General features: G+C 48.8%; 1 protein-coding gene across 2 annotated transcripts in view; it reads left to right on the plus strand.

Annotated features, from left to right (window-relative positions):
- Positions 1-23337, plus strand: part of ZNF219 (zinc finger protein 219) — a 466238-nt gene that overhangs the window by 127814 nt on the left and 315087 nt on the right. The window lies entirely within an intron of this gene.

Here is a 23337-nt window from a genome sequence, read left to right on the forward strand (position 1 = left end):
CCTGTTATGGATGAGCATGTCTTTTATGGACTTCCCTCTCTTGAACGCAAACACTGGTAGATCGTACTTTCAGGAGGCAGACGTTTTAGTACTGTTTTTTTCCAGGATGTTGAAATGAACACTATTTGCTCCTTCTTGTTATTTGTCTTTAGTAGATCTCATAAAGGGTGTTTTGGGATGTTTTTTCACTTGTTTGATATACTTATTGGGTACTTACTCTCTTTCATATAGTTTGATAGATAATTTATCAGCATGTTTCATGAAATAATTTATCTGTGTGCAATTCCTTTGTAATCTCGGGAAAATGCAGTCAGAGACATCTAAAATAGACTCATATGACATAGTCTGTTGGGCATCTCTTAGTAGACCCTGACAAACTTTAGATTTTCCGTAAACTGTATAACCACATCGGGGCGATTCTTTAAATCACCCCATGAATGGTAGTTATGAGTGAGCAACTATGTAAAGGCTTTCAAATAATGGGGAAGTAGACCTGGTTGCTCAATGTTGCCTTCCCTATTTGCCTCAAACATAAAGCCTTCGTAACTGTATTTTATAACTACTGTTTAGTCTATGGAGGTAAGGCTATTTGTGTGCGCTACACGCTGTTGATATCCCTTTTCATTCTCAGAGACCTAAAAAAATGCTTGGTTTGATAAGATATTCAAACACTTTGAGAAGACAGCATAGTATAAAATGAACGAATCATAATACAGGCAAATGTCTTGGAATTGCAGATCATTGGTATACCTCGGTTCCGAATTCATTTATTTGGGTATGATTACATTTCTTCAGAAAGCTAAAAAGGAAATGACGAAGGGCCATTCATATTGATTTTCCCTACCGGGAAGATAAGTACAGTACATATGTTTATGTTGCCAAGAAGTGTGTTTGTGTCCCCTCATTACTGTTATTATCACTGATACATTCGTTAGATAGCTGCAAGTGATTGTTAACAGTTGGAACTGAGACAAACTAAACCCTTGAATCTGCTGAAGGAAGTTTATCCATGTGCAAAAATGTGGATGATGGAGACTCCCAGATTATCAAAACTATTAATGGGCAGCACATTTAATAAGGATTAATGCATTTGTGAACCCAGTAAAGGAGAAATCCACACTTGTGGGTATTCAGAGGTTAGGGATGAAAAAATTAGTCAGGAATACAAAATTATCTTCGTCCTATTTACAAAATTCACCTCATCATGTTTATTTTAAGCATGTAAGATTTAAGGATTTGTAGCATTTTATAGGTCTGTATCTTGAATTTCCTGGGAGGCCCATGGAGCTCAGGATAGAGGAATAGCACACCACTGAAACTAACAGTTAACCAACTGTTTGATGCTTACGTAGTGAGGGCTTTCTTCACTTTAACCAATTACTTATGGGAAAGTAGGTAGTGTGCAGAATATTATAAAAGGGGTGATTGGAAACAGAATGTATTAAGGGCCTGATTTATTAAAGGGTTTTAACATTTTGGAAATGCATTGATTGTCTACATTTTGACAACATACCTAATGGTCTGGGATGAAGGTTCTCTGATAAACTTATATTAACGAGTCATACTGTCATCAAGAGATCATAAGTTATCAGTTTCAAGTATATATGAAGAATTACATAAAGGATAAAACTGTTAAGTATAGTCCAATATTGTCATCAAGAGGTTCTTGTGACATTGCAAACCATGGGCCTGAAGGATGAGTAGTTTGTAATGGCAATGTAGGACTATATTACACAGTTTACCTAGTTTGTGCTTTTTATCTTGCATGTTTCTTTTGGGGTGGTTCACTTAAAAAACTGTGTTCTTAAAAGTGCAGCTAACAATAAGAATTGATTAGAATTAGAATATTTAGGTTTTATTTAGCTTTTATGGATATATTGGTAAACAGTGGACAGAGCATTCAAATCTGGGGCTGCAAAGTTTACTACCTACCTATAGATTTTATTCACTTGCCACATAATTTGCATATTTAACAAAAATGTGTTTCTAGCCCAAATGGATGATGGTGAAAACAATACCTTCAGAGAGTCACATAATTTTTTTTTGGTGCATAATTTAGATAGCCTTGGCACATAATTTGGTTTTTTATGGTGCATAATTCTAGTAGCCGTGATGATGATGATATGCCTCTTCCAAGCGGTTTGGAGGCTTTCATTATCATGATGAATTATTTTGTACACAACCATGAAATATTTTGCACCCTGTATATATTTCAAACAACCAAAGGCTTGTTGTAATAGGTAACATAACAACATATTTTTAGGAAATGTATCTACTGTTCCTGATGACACATTAATAATTTGTCTACTGGGACATGATTTTGCTGATCAATGTAGTATTTTGCTGATGAAGTTTCCAATGGTGGCATAATTATGTTAATTTGTATTGTCTGACCATTTGTGGATTTAATTTACTCTTCGTTGTTGACAAAATTGTTTGTTTGAGTTCATTTATTCATATATGTCCGCCTACTCTGTGTTTTGGATTTATATTTTCCAGTTTTCATGTAGGGCAGATTTTGGTAATCCATTAGCCCACTTGGGCTCTGTTTTCACCGTCGATTACTCTATTTGTCATGACTGATTTTCAGTGTATTCCTTCTATTGTGTAATTCTTCTGACACTTTTTGCAAAGGCTGAGTTGTTTAACCTTTACATTTTAAGATGGCTCACAGGAAGGTTATCCATCGAAGCTTACATTACCCATTTTCTATGCCATGACAATGTAGCTGCAGTGAGTCAAGTCACTGTGGTCACACTTGTTTGCTTATTTATTGTTACTGTGCACTTTATCGCTTCACCACAGTCACAAGGCTGAAACTCGTTAGGTAGCATTTGCCTGCGCAATACAAGGGGATTGCACAGTAGCTTGGAGGGCTTGGTCTCTGTGGCAACAATCTATTCATTGTTTGGGTTTGTTTTACTCAAAATGTCAGACTATATCCTCAAATGGCTGAGAGCAATAGTGTGAAGTTATAGGAAATGTGCTCTCATTTTCGCTTCTGGAGCATCTTCCATAACCTCTATGGGAAAATCATGCGAGAAAACAGTTTTTTCTCAAACATGGTTAAACAAATCTCAGTAGAGGATTGGCATTTTTCACTAGGTAAAATCACCTTAGAGCAAACCACAATTCCTAACATTAGTATGCTACCATTAGCAAATGATGTTAATTGTGATTAAAATCGGAAACCCCCCTTTATATGTGCTGCTTTTGTAACCCTCAAAACAATCCATTCACTAAATGCATTTCAGTGGGGACCATGACCCCAAATCCTGTAATAGCTGCCACAACATGTCTATGCCACAACAGCCAATCAAAGGAGTGGCCAATCGGAGCATATCTGGACACCAACAGTACAGATAAACCTATTTTGAACCCCTTCATGGCCACCCTAAGTACCTCTTTAAACACAAGTTTCTGGAAGACGACTGAACGGATTTACTCCAAATAACAACAAGCATTTACAATGCAACGGTTTCGCCTTTGCCAAAGTTAGAGCTATTGGCATTGTAAATGACAATATTTTTATTTATGTGTTGGTTTTGAAAACAGATAAATAAATGGCATTGTCATTTACATTGCCAACAGCGTAATCTCTTGCAAATGTAAGACCTATTGTACCCTACTGGATTTCACTGAAGAAATTCAGAGTCTGGTCTGCAGGTGTCACGTGACAGATGCCCAATTGACAGCTGAGGGGGTTAAATCGTGCTGGGGTGGCACATTAAGGCAACGCTTGCTGAAAGCACTACACTACCCTACTGGAGTGTCAGTCTTTTTGGACATGGTCCACTCACTCATCTTGAAACAGGAAGCTCGCCACCAGTTCCACAAAAAATACCGTCATTAAATCTTTCCTTTTTAAGGGTTGGACATTTCAGTTGGCGTCTGCTCTCAGTCACGCTCGTCTTGTCGCCCATTGTCAAACACGCGCCTCTCTGTGCCTGGCTGTCAAGTGCCGGCGCCATCCTAGTGCGCATCTTCAGTCAGCCACGGTGTGCTAGCCAACCGAACTGCATTATGGGATGGCATGGTGGGTTAAAGAACCTGTTTTACAAACATGTGTCCGTGCTTGTGAGGAGGTAGTGCACCTGTTGAGGGAGAGAGAGTGTGTTTGCATATGTGCGTGCATGCATGTGTGTGTGTGAATAAGCACTTCCAAGATTTAGTGGGACTAGAGTTTTTATCTACAAATCATTGTTTTCAGCTGTGTTCTAATGGAATCAAAGCAACACTACACCCCCCCATAATGCATAGTGTGATCACATAAAAGTACAGAACTGGAAAGAGTGTCCATAATGACCAGCAAGACGGTTTTCACCCTAAGAAGGATCTGCTTCAGTCTCTAGTGCCACGGGCGAGTGGAAACACACACTGTGCTGGTGGAGAAGTAGAAGAAGTACAAGTGTCCATAGAAGAGAAGTAGAGGGGATGCACTCTCCATTCCCTATGCACTCTCCACTCCCTATGCACTCTCCACTCTCCACTCCGTATGCACTATCCACTCCCTATGCACTCTCCACTCCCTATGCACTCTCCACTCTCCACTCCGTATGCACTATCCACTCCCTATGCACTTTCCACTCCCTACGCACTCTCCACTCTCTACGCACTCTCCACTCCCTACGCACTCTCCACTCCCTATCCACTCTCCACTCCCTACGCACTCTCCACTCTCCACTCCCTATCCACTCTGCACTCCCTATGCACTCTCCACTCTGCACTCCCTATGCACTCTCCACTCCCTATGCACTCTCCACTCCCTATGCACTCTCCACTCTCCACTCCCTATCCACTCTCCACTCTGCACTCCCTATGCACTCTCCACTCCCTAAGCACTCTCCACTCCCTATGCACTCTCCACTCCCTATGCACTCTCCACTCCCTATGCACTCTCCACTCCCTATGCACTCTCCACTCCCTATGCACTCTCCACTCCCTATGCACTCTCCACTCTCCACTCCCTATGCCCTCTCCACTCTCCACTCCCTATGCACTCTCCACTCTCCACTCCCTATCCACTCTGCACTCCCTATGCACTCTCCACTCTGCACTCCCTACGCACACTCCACTCTGCACTCCCTATGCACTCTCTACTCCCTATGCACTCTCCACTCTGCACTCCCTATGCACTCTCTACTCCCTATGCACTCTCCACTCTGCACTCCCTATGCACTCTGCACTCCCTATGCACTCTCCACTCTCCACTCCCTATGCACTCTCCACTCTCCACTCCCTATGCACTCTCCACTCCCTATGCACTCTCCACTCCCTATGCACTCTCCACTCCCTATGCACTCTCTATCCACTCTCCACTCCCTATGCACTCTCTATCCACTCTCCACTCCCTATGCACTCTCCACTCTGCACTCCCTATGCACTCTCAACTCCCTATGCACTCTCAACTCCCTATGCACTCTCCACTCCCTATGCACTCTCCACTCTCCACTCCCTATGCACTCTCCACTCTGCACTCCCTATGCACTCTCCACTCCCTATGCACTCTCCACTCCCTATGCACTCTCCACTCCCTATGCACTCTCCACTCCCTATGCACTCTCCACTCCCTATGCACTCCACTCCCTATGCACTCTCCACTCCCTATGCACTCTCCACTCTCCACTCCCTATGCACTCTCCACTCTCCACTCCCTATGCACTCTCCACTCTCCACTCCCTATGCACTCTCCACTCTCCACTCCCTATGCACTCTCCACTCTCCACTCCCTATGCACTCTCCACTCCCTATGCACTCTCCACTCTCCACTCCCTATGCACTCTCCACTCTCCACTCCCTATGCACTCTCCACTCTCCACTCCCTATGCACTCTCCACTCCCTATGCACTCTCCACTCCCTATGCACTCTCCACTCCCTATGCACTCTCCACTCTCCACTCCCTATGCACTCTCCACTCTCCACTCCCTATGCACTCTCCACTCCCTATGCACTCTCCACTCTCCACTCCCTATGCACTCTCCACTCTCCACTCCCTATGCACTCTCCACTCTCCACTCCCTATGCACTCTCCACTCCCTATGCACTCTCCACTCCCTATGCACTCTCCACTCCCTATGCACTCTCCACTCCCTATGCACTCTCCACTCCCTATGCACTCTCCACTCTCCACTCCCTATGCACTCTCCACTCTCCACTCCCTATGCACTCTCCACTCTCCACTCCCTATCCACTCTCCACTCTGCACTCCCTATGCACTCTCCACTCCCTATGCACTCTCCACTCCCTATGCACTCTCCACTCCCTATGCACTCTCCACTCCCTATGCACTCTCCACTCCCTATGCACTCTCCACTCCCTATGCACTCTCCACTCCCTATGCACTCTCCACTCCCTATGCCCTCTCCACTCTCCACTCCCTATGCACTCTCCACTCTCCACTCCCTATCCACTCTGCACTCCCTATGCACTCTCCACTCTGCACTCCCTACGCACACTCCACTCTGCACTCCCTATGCACTCTCTACTCCCTATGCACTCTCCACTCTGCACTCCCTATGCACTCTCTACTCCCTATGCACTCTCCACTCTGCACTCCCTATGCACTCTGCACTCCCTATGCACTCTCCACTCTCCACTCCCTATGCACTCTCCACTCTCCACTCCCTATGCACTCTCCACTCCCTATGCACTCTCCACTCCCTATGCACTCTCCACTCCCTATGCACTCTCCACTCCCTATGCACTCTCCACTCCCTATGCACTCTCTATCCACTCTCCACTCCCTATGCACTCTCTATCCACTCTCCACTCCCTATGCACTCTCCACTCTGCACTCCCTATGCACTCTCAACTCCCTATGCACTCTCAACTCCCTATGCACTCTCCACTCCCTATGCACTCTCCACTCTCCACTCCCTATGCACTCTCCACTCTGCACTCCCTATGCACTCTCCACTCCCTATGCACTCTCCACTCCCTATGCACTCTCCACTCCCTATGCACTCTCCACTCCCTATGCACTCCACTCCCTATGCACTCTCCACTCCCTATGCACTCTCCACTCTCCACTCCCTATGCACTCTCCACTCTCCACTCCCTATGCACTCTCCACTCTCCACTCCCTATGCACTCTCCACTCTCCACTCCCTATGCACTCTCCACTCTCCACTCCCTATGCACTCTCCACTCCCTATGCACTCTCCACTCTCCACTCCCTATGCACTCTCCACTCTCCACTCTCCACTCCCTATGCACTCTCCACTCTCCACTCCCTATGCACTCTCCACTCCCTATGCACTCTCCACTCCCTATGCACTCTCCACTCCCTATGCACTCTCCACTCCCTATGCACTCTCCACTCCCTATGCACTCTCCACTCTCCACTCCCTATGCACTCTCCAATCTCCACTCCCTATGCACTCTCCACTCTCCACTCCCTATGCACTCTCCACTCTCCACTCCCTATGCACTCTCCACTCCCTATGCACTCTCCACTCCCTATGCACTCTCCACTCCCTATGCACTCTCCACTCCCTATGCACTCTCCACTCCCTATGCACTCTCCACTCCCTATGCACTCTGCACTCTCCACTCCCTATGCACTCGGCACTCTCCACTCCCTATGCACTCTGCACTCTCCACTCCCTATGCACTCTGCACTCTCCACTCCCTATGCACTCTGCACTCTCCACTCCCTATGCACTCTGCACTCTCCACTCCCTATGCACTCTCCACTCCCTATGCACTCTCCACTCCCTATGCACTCTCCACTCTCCACTCCCTATGTACTCTCCACTCCCTGTGCACTCTCCACTCCCTGTGCACTCTCCGCTCCCTGTGCACTCTCCACTCCCTATGCACTCTCCACTCCCTATGCACTCTCCACTCCCTATGCACTCTCCACTCCCTATGCACTCTCCACTCCCTATGCACTCTCCACTCCCTATGCACTCTCCACTCTGCACTCCCTATGCACTCTCCACTCTGCACTCCCTATGCACTCTCCACTCCCTATGCACTCTCCACTCCCCACTCTGCACTCTCCACTCCCTATGCACTCTGCACTCTCCACTCCCTATGCACTCTGCACTCTCCACTCCCTATACACTCTCCACTCCTATGCACTCTCCACTCTCCACTCCCTATGTACTCTCCACTCCCTGTGCACTCTCCACTCCCTGTGCACTCTCCACTCCCTATGCACTCTCCACTCCCTATGCACTCTCCACTCCCTATGCACTCTCCACTCCCTATGCACTCTCCACTCCCTATGCACTCTCCACTCTGCACTCCCTATGCACTCTCCACTCTGCACTCCCTATGCACTCTCCACTCCCTATGCACTCTCCACTCCCTATGCACTCTCCACTCTGCACTCCCTATGCACTCTCCACTCTGCACTCCCTATGCACTCTCCACTATGCACTCCCTATGCACTCTCCACTCCCTATGCACTCTCCACTCTCCACTCCCTATGCACTCTCCACTCCCTCGAGCTGCACTCCCTATGCACTCTCCACTCCCTATGCACTCTCCACTCCCTATGCACTCTGCACTCTCCACTCCCTATGCACTCTCCACTCTCCACTCCCTATGCACTCTGCACTCTCCACTCCCTATGCCCTATGCACTCTCCACTCCCTATGCCCTATGCACTCTCCACTCCCTATGCACTCTCCACTCCCTATGCACTCTCCACTCCCTATGCACTCTCCACTCCCTATGCACTCTCCACTCCCTATGCACTCTCCCCTCCCTATGCACTCTCCCCTCCCTATGCACTCTCCCCTCCCTATGCACTCTCCCCTCCCTATGCACTCTGCACTCTCCACTCCCTATGCACTCTGCACTCTCCACTCCCTATGCACTCTCCACTCTCCACTCCCTATGCACTCTGCACTCTCCACTCCCTATGCACTCCACTCCCTATGCCCTATGCACTCTCCACTCCCTATGCACTCTCCACTCTCCACTCCCTATGTACTCTCCACTCCCTGTGCACTCTCCACTCCCTGTGCACTCTCCACTCCCTATGCACTCTCCACTCCCTATGCACTCTCCACTCCCTATGCACTCTCCACTCCCTATGCACTCTCCACTCCCTATGCACTCTCCACTCCCTATGCACTCTCCACTCTGCACTCCCTATGCACTCTCCACTCTGCACTCCCTATGCACTCTCCACTCCCTATGCACTCTCCACTCCCCACTCTGCACTCTCCACTCCCTATGCACTCTGCACTCTCCACTCCCTATGCACTCTGCACTCTCCACTCCCTATACACTCTCCACTCCCTATGCACTCTCCACTCTCCACTCCCTATGTACTCTCCACTCCCTGTGCACTCTCCACTCCCTGTGCACTCTCCACTCCCTATGCACTCTCCACTCCCTATGCACTCTCCACTCCCTATGCACTCTCCACTCCCTATGCACTCTCCACTCCCTATGCACTCTCCACTCCCTATGCACTCTCCACTCCCTATGCACTCTCCACTCTGCACTCCCTATGCACTCTCCACTCTGCACTCCCTATGCACTCTCCACTCCCTATGCACTCTCCACTCCCTATGCACTCTCCACTCTGCACTCCCTATGCACTCTCCACTCTGCACTCCCTATGCACTCCCTATGCACTCTCCACTCCCTATGCACTCTCCACTCTCCACTCCCTATGCACTCTCCACTCCCTCGAGCTGCACTCCCTATGCACTCTCCACTCCCTATGCACTCTGCACTCTCCACTCCCTATGCACTCTGCACTCTCCACTCCCTATGCACTCTCCACTCTCCACTCCCTATGCACTCTGCACTCTCCACTCCCTATGCCCTATGCACTCTCCACTCCCTATGCCCTATGCACTCTCCACTCCCTATGCACTCTCCACTCCCTATGCACTCTCCACTCCCTATGCACTCTCCACTCCCTATGCACTCTCCACTCCCTATGCACTCTCCACTCCCTATGCACTCTCCCCTCCCTATGCACTCTCCCCTCCCTATGCACTCTCCCCTCCCTATGCACTCTCCCCTCCCTATGCACTCTGCACTCTCCACTCCCTATGCACTCTGCACTCTCCACTCCCTATGCACTCTCCACTCTCCACTCCCTATGCACTCTGCACTCTCCACTCCCTATGCACTCCACTCCCTATGCCCTATGCACTCTCCACTCCCTATGCACTCTCCACTCCCTATGCACTCTCCACTCCCTATGCACTCTCCACTCCCTATGCACTCTCCACTCCCTATGCACTCTCCACTCCCTATGCACTCTCCACTCCCTATGCACTCTACTCTCCACTCCCTATGCACTCTCCACTCCCTATGCACTCTCCACTCTCCACTCCACTCCCTATGCACTCTGCACTCCCTATGCACTCTGCACTCCCTATGCACTCTTCACTCTCCACTCTCTATGCACTCTCCACTCCCTATGCACTCTCCACTCCCTATGCACTCTCCACTCCCTATGCACTCTCCACTCCCTATGCACTCTCCACTCCCTATGCACTATGCACTCTCCACTCCCTATGCACTATGCACTCTCCACTCCCTATGCACTATGCACTCTCCACTCCCTATGCACTCTCCACTCCCCACTCTCCACGCCCTATGCACTCTGCACTCTCCACTCTCTATGCACTCTGCACTCCCTATGCACTCTCCACTCCCTATGCACTCTCCACTCCCTATGCACTCTCCACTCCCTATGCACTCTCCACTCCCTATGCACTCTCCACTCCCTATGCACTATGCACTCTCCACTCCCTATGCACTATGCACTCTCCACTCCCTATGCACTATGCACTCTCCACTCCCTATGCACTATGCACTCTCCACTCCCTATGCACTATGCACTCTCCACTCCCTATGCACTATGCACTCCCCACTCTCCACTCCCTATGCACTCTCCACTCCCCACTCTGCACTCCCTATGCACTCTCCACTCCCTATGCACTCTCCACTCTCCACTCCCTATGCACTCTGCACTCTCCACTCCCTATGCCCTATGCACTCTCCACTCCCTATGCCCTATGCACTCTCCACTCCCTATGCACTCTCCACTCCCTATGCACTCTCCACTCCCTATGCACTCTCCACTCCCTATGCACTCTCCACTCCCTATGCACTCTCCACTCCCTATGCACTCTCCCCTCCCTATGCACTCTCCCCTCCCTATGCACTCTCCCCTCCCTATGCACTCTCACCTCCCTATGCACTCTGCACTCTCCACTCCCTATGCACTCTGCACTCTCCATTCCCTATGCACTCTCCACTCTCCACTCCCTATGCACTCTGCACTCTCCACTCCCTATGCACTCCACTCCCTATGCCCTATGCACTCTCCACTCCCTATGCACTCTCCACTCCCTATGTACTCTCCACTCCCTGTGCACTCTCCACTCCCTGTGCACTCTCCACTCCCTATGCACTCTCCACTCCCTATGCACTCTCCACTCCCTATGCACTCTCCACTCCCTATGCACTCTCCACTCCCTATGCACTCTCCACTCCCTATGCACTCTCCACTCTGCACTCCCTATGCACTCTCCACTCTGCACTCCCTATGCACTCTCCACTCCCTATGCACTCTCCACTCCCTATGCACTCTCCACTCTGCACTCCCTATGCACTCTCCACTCTGCACTCCCTATGCACTCTCCACTATGCACTCCCTATGCACTCTCCACTCCCTATGCACTCTCCACTCTCCACTCCCTATGCACTCTCCACTCCCTCGAGCTGCACTCCCTATGCACTCTCCACTCCCTATGCACTCTCCACTCCCTATGCACTCTGCACTCTCCACTCCCTATGCACTCTGCACTCTCCACTCCCTATGCACTCTCCACTCTCCACTCCCTATGCACTCTGCACTCTCCACTCCCTATGCCCTATGCACTCTCCACTCCCTATGCCCTATGCACTCTCCACTCCCTATGCACTCTCCACTCCCTATGCACTCTCCACTCCCTATGCACTCTCCACTCCCTATGCACTCTCCACTCCCTATGCACTCTCCCCTCCCTATGCACTCTCCCCTCCCTATGCACTCTCCCCTCCCTATGCACTCTCCCCTCCCTATGCACTCTGCACTCTCCACTCCCTATGCACTCTGCACTCTCCACTCCCTATGCACTCTCCACTCTCCACTCCCTATGCACTCTGCACTCTCCACTCCCTATGCACTCCACTCCCTATGCCCTATGCACTCTCCACTCCCTATGCACTCTCCACTCCCTATGCACTCTCCACTCCCTATGCACTCTCCACTCCCTATGCACTCTCCACTCCCTATGCACTCTCCACTCCCTATGCACTCTACTCTCCACTCCCTATGCACTCTCCACTCCCTATGCACTCTCCACTCTCCACTCCACTCCCTATGCACTCTGCACTCCCTATGCACTCTGCACTCCCTATGCACTCTTCACTCTCCACTCTCTATGCACTCTCCACTCCCTATGCACTCTCCACTCCCTATGCACTCTCCACTCCCTATGCACTCTCCACTCCCTATGCACTCTCCACTCCCTATGCACTATGCACTCTCCACTCCCTATGCACTATGCACTCTCCACTCCCTATGCACTATGCACTCTCCACTCCCTATGCCCTATGCACTCTCCACTCCCTATGCCCTATGCACTCTCCACTCCCTATGCACTCTCCACTCCCTATGCACTCTCCACTCCCTATGCACTCTCCACTCCCTATGCACTCTCCACTCCCTATGCACTCTCCCCTCCCTATGCACTCTCCCCTCCCTATGCACTCTCCCCTCCCTATGCACTCTCCCCTCCCTATGCACTCTGCACTCTCCACTCCCTATGCACTCTGCACTCTCCACTCCCTATGCACTCTCCACTCTCCACTCCCTATGCACTCTGCACTCTCCACTCCCTATGCACTCCACTCCCTATGCCCTATGCACTCTCCACTCCCTATGCACTCTCCACTCCCTATGCACTCTCCACTCCCTATGCACTCTCCACTCCCTATGCACTCTCCACTCCCTATGCACTCTCCACTCCCTATGCACTCTACTCTCCACTCCCTATGCACTCTCCACTCCCTATGCACTCTCCACTCTCCACTCCACTCCCTATGCACTCTGCACTCCCTATGCACTCTGCACTCCCTATGCACTCTTCACTCTCCACTCTCTATGCACTCTCCACTCCCTATGCACTCTCCACTCCCTATGCACTCTCCACTCCCTATGCACTCTCCACTCCCTATGCACTCTCCACTCCCTATGCACTATGCACTCTCCACTCCCTATGCACTATGCACTCTCCACTCCCTATGCACTATGCACTCTCCACTCCCTATGCACTCTCCACTCCCCACTCTCCACGCCCTATGCACTCTGCACTCTCCACTCTCTATGCACTCTGCACTCCCTATGCACTCTCCACTCCCTATGCACTCTCCACTCCCTATGCACTCTCCACTCCCTATGCACTCTCCACTCCCTATGCACTCTCCACTCCCTATGCACTCTCCACTCCCTATGCACTATGCACTCTCCACTCCCTATGCACTATGCACTCTCCACTCCCTATGCACTATGCACTCTCCACTCCCTATGCACTATGCACTCTCCACTCCCTATTCACTATGCACTCTCCACTCCCTATGCACTATGCACTCCCCACTCTCCACTCCCTATGCACTCTCCACTCCCCACTCTGCACTCCCTATGCACTCTCCACTCCCTATGCACTCTCCACTCCCTATGCACTCTCCACTCCCTATGCACTCTCCACTCCCTATGCACTCTCCACTCCCTATGCACTCTCCACTCCCTATGCACTCTCCTCTCCCTATGCACTCTCCTCTCCCTATGCACTCTCCTCTCCCTATGCACTCTCCACTCCCTATGCACTCTCCACTCCCTATGCACTCTCCACTCCCTATGCACTCTCCACTCCCTATGCACTATGCACTCTCCACTCCCTATGCACTCTCCACTCCCTATCCACTCTCCACTCCCTATCCACCCTGCACTCCCTATTCACCCTGCACTCCCTATCCACTCAGCGCTTTGCAATGCGGTTAGGATATGAAGCGCTATATAAATTCAACTGTAATGCATTACGAAAAATGCCAAACCATGAAAAAACTCCCTGTTGCAAATCTTATGAGCAGTTTTACAAGTGTCACACGAGGGGCACGAGATGCTTAGCCCATACGAGTCTATTTAGGCCGTTTGGGTACTGGACACCCGCAGTTTTAAGGACATTATTAAAACGGACTGTAAAGTCGAACTGAAAGAATGAAAAGTTATGCATGCTGCAACAAAGGGGATCAGCCGAGCAATTTCACATCAGACAAACCACTGCGGAGTCCTCACTACAAATAAAGGGGCAAAAACTACTTTTAGCGCCCATGCACTTGATGAACAGCCAGATCGTGGCCTGTGTCTTCATCATGTATTTTTAACCAACGTAAACTGAATTCACGTGCTCCACCAAGCCAACGTAAACTGAATTCACGTGCTCCACCACTAAAAAACAAGCACTCACCTGGTCTTCCTCGCATGGAATGACCAAAACAAACACAGAAGGAAAAAAAACGAAACTCTGCCCACCGCCGCGATGACGACATCGCAGAGGCGGAGAGGGAAAAAATCGCGGGAACGCCCCCGAATCTGGTCCGGCCTTGACGGACAGATCCGGCTCCCAATGGCTAGCCTCCATTTATGGAGCTAGCTAATGGGAGGTGGGGGACGTTCCGTTAGCCAATATGGTAAACAAAAGATTTCACCTGCGCGAACTGCTTGCGCAGATCGCCAGGTCGAAACCTAAAAAGCACTCTTTCCGAGTACATTTCTAACATTCAGCAAAATTTGATGTAATTCTGTTCAGCTATCTCTTTCCACAATTTCCTGTGGGAAATAACATGGAAAATTAATGTTTTGGGACCACCCTCCTCTCCTTTTCTCTTTTTCTTGGCCCCTGCTTGTCAGATCACCACACAACTGTTGAGGAACGAGCTTAAATGGATGATCGTTTATTTGAGTTTTGGTAAAATTTGTCAAACAGCACCAAAGTAATAGTTAAAAAAAAGTGCTCTTCCTGTGAAAACTCTGACTTAACTATAACCGCCACGCTAAAACTTCCGACTTCAAATATCTGTTTTCATAGCAGAATTTCGAAGCTTAAAAACTGTGCAAGAAAAATGGGCATTTGAGGTGAGTAGTTTTATAGTGTTGGTAGTCTTGTAAAGTGTTCCACATAAAGGACCTGCTCTCCAACTAAATCTTGGCAACCAACCAGAGTTCCCTGCTTCTTTTTTTACATAATTGATGCAGCACTCTAAACCTGAAAGGGTATTGCTTTGACTTGTACTGTGTGCTCCCTTCTGTCTGAACAATGCGATGTCTCTCTGACGAGCTCTACTAAGAGCGAAACACATATTGAGGACTGCTTTCATTCATTCCAGGTTAGCTTGGATAGTGCATTACCAATCTAAAGCTGCAATACTGTGTCTTGGGTGGAAGAAGCTTGATGAAGATGGCAGTAGCCAATCCTGTACTTAAAAAGTTTGCTGCAAAAATGGCAAAGGACTTTGTCATTTTGTCACTTTTCTAGCTCGCCATGGATGGCACTATGCCAATCCTATGCTTAAAAACTCTGCTAGAAGAACGGGCATTTGAGGTTAGAAGTTCTAGAGTGTTGGTGGTGTTGTACAGTGTCCCATATAAAGGAACTGCTCTCCACCTCAAACTTGGCAGCTACCTAGAGTTCTCTACTTCCTTTTTTTGCATAATGTATGCAGCACCCTAAACCTGAAAGGGTATAACTTTGAAGGTTTTGGGTGATTCGTCAGACGGGGTGCAAGGAAAGGGGGGAGCAAGTTTTCAAAATTTAGACACAGCTATAGCCAAAACAGCTGAACGTGTTTACACAAAATTTGGCAGAAAGCTTGCTATTGGTTCTGAAAGTTGTGAATCTGTTCATTCGTTTTTGAGATATTAAGGCTCAAAAACTTGGTATACTTCACACTGCGGAGGATACCCTAAGCCAACCGATCTCAAGATGAAATCTGATTTGCTACCGCCACATCAACAACTATGTGACTGCCGCCATATTATGGCCTTTCCCTTGTCCTGAAAAAAACATAAAAAGAAGTTATAAGGGGACAGGTTAGAGCTATCTTACCCCTTAAGACAGGTAGGGGGGAAGTTTTAAAGGGATCCTCCATGGGGTGAAAAACTTTTGTTTAAAATGCATGTTAGTACAAATTTGCTAGGGATCCACAAACCTGCAGAACATTTTTTTTAAGGCATGGTCTTCGCGCTTGACGTAAATATGGAGGGTGGAGCAAACAGTTTATAGGGGAGGGGAGCATGCGGCCCCATTCCCCAAGCCTCCAAAGGGCCCAGTGATCCCATCTCTGAAATGGGATGGGAGCATGCGCCCCCCCCCCCCCCCCATGAGCCTTACTGAGGCCGGGCACCTCTGCCCTATTGTTATGTCCTGGGGAACACTGTCTCCTGTTCCACCGAATGGGAGCACACATTTGTATCCCTGCCCCACTCTTGCAGGCATAGAAACTGAGATTGAGCCTGTTCACCTGGAGCAGAGGAGAAAACCTGCTCCAGCTCCCGCTGCACCCAGGGTGCCTGCAGGAGCCCCCTGCTTTCTGTGTTGTGGGTGCCCCCGGTGGTCACTGGGGCACCCACTTAAGGCCCTGGGGTTGGGATCACTGTACAAGCTTGGAGATGGGGGCTGCGTGTGATAAAAATATGCTAAAAGGCTCCTCGTGCCCATCACACATGTGGCTAGGATTTTACATTTATACTTAATTGAGTGTATGATTAAGGTACCCTTTTATGGCATTGAGAGCTGGAACTGTTTATTCTGGTATTATTTAGAGTAAGCTATTCTTGCGGGCAGCATGTTCAATCTTACTTGAAATCACCAGGGCAGCAGAAGCGTGTCTGTCATTAGTAACAGTGACTTCTTGACACTTTCTTTCATCAGCAATCTCAGCAGACTATAAGGGGTCACTGCATTATCACCTGAAACAGTCTTGTACGTTTTGAAAACGAAGGGGTAGAAAACACCACCACTAAGCCTGTGGGATTTCTGGTGTGACCCTAATATCGTGGACAAAATATAATCTGCCGAAAATATTGAGTCCTAAATCATTCCAAAAATATTAAACCAGTTGAGTTAATATTAAAAATTCTACACCCAATGGAACAATATTTTTATAGAGAGTATAGTTCAGTTGATATTTTTGTCAGAGATACAGCAGGGAATTCTGTCATCCAAAGCCAGAATAAGTTGCAAATGCCATGCTGCATGTGGGCACCCTTGCATACTTTCACCAGGCACTGCTTACTGTATCTACTCTCCGGTCTGAAAGGAGGTCATTTTGACCGCTTGGGCCTGCAGGGCTTCCTGATGTAAAAGTCCATTCCTCAGGCCTCCTCCGTTATTGGCAATGCTTTGGAATCAGTTCACAAAGTGTGGAATATGCAGTTTTTGGTATCCATCAGAAGAACAAGTTACCTAATGTGATATTCTTTCTGATGGATACTCTAACTGCAGAGCCCACACTGCCTTCCCTGCATCCTGTTCTGTGGAGTGGACTTTCAGAATGTAAGTCGTCCACTCTGTCAGTAGTCTACGTTTGTCTGTCAGACTTCAACCCAGTTTGTGATAAATATGTCATTGAAAAACTTGTGGCAATGTGTAGAGGTGGCGTCTGTTTATGGTTCTATGTTGTCATATGCAGAGTTGGGAAAGTGTTGCAATGGAGACCGATGGCCCCATCAGCTGGCGTGCAGGAGCTAATGGAAAAACATTTCTGGATCCAGGCTTGTGCCTGAGGAGATTAACAAAGTGAGGAATCTGCAGTTGGATAGAGTATCCACAAGATAATGCGTTATTTAAGGTAAGTAACTTGATAATTTTTAGTGCAATAAGAGCAATAAGGTCTGATAACTATGGGGGTGATTTGATAGCGGTCAGTCAGGAGACAGCCCGACAAGCAGTTGGTGGTCTTACTGCCGCATTAGGATGCTACTGCCGGGCTAGTGGTCGTAATGTGCTCCTTTTCACAGTGGTTTGTGCTGCGGCCCAGGAAAAGGGGCACTTCCTGCACGTCTATGGACCATGTGGTGCATGGCACACGGTGCATGGAGGTGAGTGGGGGCACTATATGTGCCCCAGGGCATTGTTTGCAGTGGCCCATTAGGGACAGGTGCCCTGTTTGAGGCCCCCAATATTCCTTTCTGACAGCCAGTTCATGGCAGTGTTCCCGACATGAACAAGCTGTCGGACAGGGATATCCAAATCCTGACGCTGATGCCTGCCTTGGCACCACTGCCATTTTGGGCTGCGTCTGAGATCCTGTCGTAGACTGTGGTCTGGACTCTGCCCGCTGTCGGTCGACCGCCACCGACGGCCTGTCATGTTCCATCCAACTGCTTCATAATTAGTCCCTATATGTCAACAATCAATTGTTCACCTATTTTCAAATTCGTAGTAGAATTCTTTTCACTAAGAAGATTGGCCGGCCGTAAAAATGTGGCCTCTCTTTGGCTCTAGGGATAACATTGGTATGTACTCGACTGTTTAACCTGTGCAACTATCCAGTAGTTGTATCGAGATCCTTTTATTGAAAAGAATATTATATCTGTTGAACGGTCTCCAGGTGATAGTGTTTATATTTTTTTCCTTAGAATCCAAAGCTTTTATGGAAATATCTTCAGGTTGAGTCCATGGCTGAAGCTATGGCTATAATTTACTTCCCTGTTAGTATAGCCTTCTGGGTAGTAAGAGGATGGCAAACCCCCCAAATTAAGGCTTTTTGTTTCTCTTGCAATATTTGATCCAAGAAGAAGTCCAAGAGAACTGGTTCTGTGGGAACCAAATTCCAAGACATGTAGATCCAAAAATCCAAGGACATATTGCAGCTCCATATTAGATAATACATTCAAATGTGTGTGTGTGTGTGTGTATATATATATATACTCTATTTTGCATTATTAATATTAAAAAAGTCACACTTATCTGATAGGGACTTCCTGCTCAGATAGAATATTGCCATTCAACTGGATCTGGAAAAGTTTTAGCAATCCGCTTGCGCACTGGTAGGTGGTGTTGTCCGGGTCTCTCTGGCTACGGATCGGATGTGCATGGAGCCTATATAGGCACAAAGCCAGCGTGCTGACCGTAGTTCATTAATTGGTGGTTCCTGTGCAGCAGGCGTCCCAAACTGGGTCCCCTCCACGATTACCCAAATTTCCTGGAGCCGGAGCAACCCCACCCCTCTCTGAGAATTTTATGAGGCCATGCGCCTCTTTGTTTGGCTGCTGAACCCCTCTAGAGCATCTTCGGGTCCCTCAGGTTCAGGAGAGCCTTCGACTGATAATCCACCGGCTTATCTGCTCTCAGTGCCAATCGACCCTTTTGGATCTGTTAGTGAATCCAGATAGTCCTCGGCTGCGACCTCCTAATGAGGCAATTCCTGTGGTGCGGTTCCCTGCACTGCTGATGCCTATTGGCAGCGCTGAACCCCATCGTGATTCCTGACTCTGATATGGAGCCGGACTGGCGTTGCCATGGCCTTAACTCGATACGGAACCCTATTTCACTGAAGGACTCACTGATGAACATAAATGGAGGGGATCAGAGGTCCCCCATATCTATACTGACCCTTTAACAAAGGCCATGGCCAAGGACAACTGGTATGATGACCTCACTGATACCAGTGGTCTGGATACCTCACCAGACACCGGCATCCTCTCTCCTCCCACAGCGGCAACGGAGGAAGGGGCCTCTTTCGCGATGGTGGTCTGGAGAGTGGCTGAGATCCTGGTTTTACAGCTGCCCACGGTTCAAGTCAAGACCAATGTTTTGACTGATGTTCTTAACTGGTGGTATCCCCATAACAACCCTCACTACCTTTCGACGAAGCCCTTACTGATCGGGGCCTGGGCCACTACCTGCACAAACACTCATGTGCACAGGGCCATTGCCCATCGCCATCGTGCCATTCTCTGGGACCCAGCTTTGCTCTCCCATCACCCTACTCCTGAGAGCCTAGAGGTCCAGCCTCGACTTCCTGAATCATTTTTGGCATGTACACTACCACATCAGTAGATAGGGAATCCAAGAGTCTAAATAACTTCGGTAAGAGAATTTTCTCTTCTGCGAACATGCACTGTGGTCTGTGAACACTGAATGCTTATTGGGCCGTTATTCCCATACCATATGGGATGCAGTTGGATAAGTATGGCCTGTAGTCCCAGATGAGGTGTGCTGCCAAACCCTCTCAAGCTTTTGCTGACTGGTGAGACACAGCAAAGTTTAGAACTAGATGCAAGTTGGATAGGACCAACTCACTAAGCAGGGCCATTTCTTCTTCAGTGGTGCTTCAACGTCACACCTGCATGAGGAATACTAGCTTTTCGTGGAATGTCCAAGCCTTGCTCATGTGCATGCCCGGTGCTTTCTCATTCGAGACAAGGCAGATTCAGCCTTGGAGAGACTCAAATACACTAGGGCCTCTGGCAAGTTGCGGGGCTCTCTGGCCCCATGAAAGCCACATTCCACCTCAAAGCCCCTTCCATAGCTATGGTAGGGCTGATCAGCCATGTTCATTCCCACCTTGGCACTATGACCAGCAGGCTCAGTCCTTTTGTGGCCACTAACATGGCTCCCACAAGCCTTGTGGAGCCTAAAGCCAGAGGCCTGCTCACTCTGCCCCTACCATCACCACCTCAGCAGCCGCACAGTCAAAACCTTTTTAGTATGCCCTTGATCCAGCATGGGCACTTGGTTGGCAGCAGAATCTGACACTATCTGCCTCGATTGCAGGAGATCACAACAGCCTAATGGGTGCTCCAGATTGTCCACTGAGGTTTTGTCTTCTTCCAACAAACCCCACTGCCAGTTCCTCCGTCCCCAGATCGACTGACCTTTCGCTCTTGCAACAGGAAGTAATGGCCCTTCTGACCAAAGGATCCGTTGATAGGGGGCCAATCAGAATCAGAAGTAGGTCATGGTTGCTATTTGTGCTACTTTCTGTGGCCAAGGAAGGATGTTTTTCTCCATCCTATATTAGATCTGCGCCCTCTCTATTACTTCTTGAAAGAGAAAAAATTCAAGATGCTTACCCTGGCTCTGGTCTTATCTGCCGTCGACCCTGGAGAGTGGATGGTCGTGTTGGGCTTAAAGGATGTCTATTCCCTCATTACCTCCCTGCTTGCCCACAGATGTTTCTTGCGGTTCAGGGTGGACCAGGAGCATTATCAGTTCACTGTGCTCCCCTTTGGCCTTACCAGGGTTCCTCGGATGTTCACCAAGGTGATAGCGGAGGTTGCAGCACTAGGGGTTCCAGTCTTCCCTTACATCGATGATTGGCTGTTGAAGGCAGGCTTGCCCCAGGCAGTCGCCTCCCACCTCCTGCATTCTCTGGTGTTCGCTATTTACGTGCCCGAAGTCACACCAGACTCCCTCTCAGATGCCTTGTTACATCAGAGCTGTTCTGTAGGCAGTGCAGTTTTGGGTTTATTCTCTGGAACAGCGAGTCCAGGATATTCAGGCTATGCTTTTGAAGTTTCAGCCTCTATCCTGGATTTTGGTGAGACTGACTCTGAGGCTGCTGGGTCATATCAGCTCATCTTAAAATCTGCCCGTTGGCTTATGTGGGCTCTTCATCAAGGAAATCTCTCCAACATGGTCCACATATTGAGAGAAGAGAGAACTGCAAACGATCTGCAGTGGTTCTCACAGACTGAGATCGGGTCAATGGCAGACCTCTCTCTCTCTTCCCCTACAGAGCTCACAGTTGTGACAGATGCATCACTTCAGTATTGTGGCAACCCCCTGGGGGAGGTGGCGATCAGAGGCATGTGATCTCCAGCAGAGTCTCAACTCAACTGCAAGCTGTTTGAACTAAGAGCGAGCCGACTGGCATTGAAAGCCTCTCTTCTTTCCATCAAAGAGAGACTAGTTCAAGTGCACGCAGACAACAACACCGCCATGTGGTATTACAGTAAGTGGGTTGGGGTCTTGGACCCTATGAAAAGAGGCTTTGTATCGCTGGACTTGGCTGGAATGCCAGGACATATTCCTGGTGGTTCAACATCTGGCAGACTCTTTAAACACCAGAGCAGATTAACTTAACCATCGATACCTAGCAGATCACAAATGACATCTTCATCCGGAGGAGGTTCAAGGTCTCTTCCAAGATTGGAGAGGGTCTTAGTTAGTACTATTTACCACCGCTGAGAACGCACAATGTCAGCGATTGGAATTTCCGAGGCAGCTAGGCCCATTTCATCTAAAGTGGAGCTCAGGACTCTTGTATGCCTTTCTGCTGATACCACTCCTGTCCAGAGTTCTCAAGAAGATCAAGAACGACCGGGCTCAAGCCATCTTCGTGGCTCCGAACTGTGCACAGAAAGTATGGTATCTCAAACACCTAAGCAGATGTCCTCCGGGGTCATTGCCTATTCAGGAAGATCTTTTGTTGAAGCAGCAGGGCAGGGTCTTGCACCTGAACCTGTCCACTCTCCACCTTCATGCATGGAGATTGAGCAACGACAGTTGAGGGTGTTTGATCTTTCTCCTGAAGTATGTGATGTCATTCTGGCAGCCAGGAGTTCTTCTTCAGAAACTATGTACGCCTGCTGAGGGGACAAGTTTGTGGCTTGGTGTGCATCTAAATCAGTTAATCCTTGTTTTCACCCTTTGCTGAAGTTCTCCTTTTCGCTCCTTCATTGTCCCATCAAGGGTTTGTTTTAGACATGGTGAAAGGATATCTGTCTGCCATTTTCACCTTTCTGCGGGTTGCCAGATCATAACATAACATGTATTTGTAAAGCTCACGTTCACCCCAGCAATGGGGCATCTTGGCGCTGAAATAACATATGAATATTGCCACCCATCTTAATGGTAATCATTTTATGGATGAAAGGCTGAGTGGACCTGCCGGGATTTTAACCTGTGACCATGAGGTCGAATGCAGGCCCCTGCAGTGGATGCATTAGTCTACAGAGCCACCAGACCCGGCCCTGATTAAGTCAGCTGTTGTGACTAGATTCCTTAAGAGTTTGCAGCATATGTTTCTTCCCAAGCACTTCTTTATTCCCCAATGGGATTTAAATTTAGTTCTCACCTTCCTCATGTGTTCCCCTTTTGAGCCGATGCACAGCTGCCCTTTGCGGCTCCTAACAATCAAACCTGTCTTTGTTTTGGCGATCATACATGCCAGAAGGGTTAGTTAAGCAGGTGCTTTCCGTTAATCCTCTCAACACTTCATTCTTCTCAGAAAAGCTGGAACTTGGACATCCTTTTTGCCAATGTGGTCTCACCTTTTCATGGCGGACAACGCATCACCAG

Source organism: Lissotriton helveticus, chromosome 5_1 (assembly GCF_964261635.1).
Source record: "Lissotriton helveticus chromosome 5_1, aLisHel1.1, whole genome shotgun sequence".
Lineage (NCBI taxonomy): Eukaryota > Metazoa > Chordata > Amphibia > Caudata > Salamandridae > Lissotriton > Lissotriton helveticus.